The sequence below is a fragment of the Mirounga leonina genome, unplaced genomic scaffold (genome assembly GCF_011800145.1).
Source record: "Mirounga leonina isolate KUSES-001 unplaced genomic scaffold, KU_Mleo_1.0 Mir_166, whole genome shotgun sequence".
Lineage (NCBI taxonomy): Eukaryota > Metazoa > Chordata > Mammalia > Carnivora > Phocidae > Mirounga > Mirounga leonina.
The window spans coordinates 25167820-25168138 of NW_023270418.1; positions in this window are offsets into that span (position 1 = coordinate 25167820).

Here is a 319-nt window from a genome sequence, read left to right on the forward strand (position 1 = left end):
AGAAAGAAAGAAAGAAAGAAAGAAAGAAAGAAAGAAAGAAAGAAAGATCATTTGCAGGTTAAAAGAAAAGAAAGAAAGAAAATTCTGCTCAAGTTCCACTCCCAGAGTGTAGTATGCTAAATAATGGTCCTCTAAGGAATTCCTCAACCCAACTCCCAGAATCTGTAAATATGTTGTCCTTCCATGTTCCCTTTCTTCCCTTTCTCCTTATTCTTCCCTTCCTCTCTTTCAAATCATGAAATATGACAAACATATAGAGAAGTAATTTTGACTAATTTCCCTGTGCACTACCTTTTCCAAGAAAGTAAAGACAAAACAT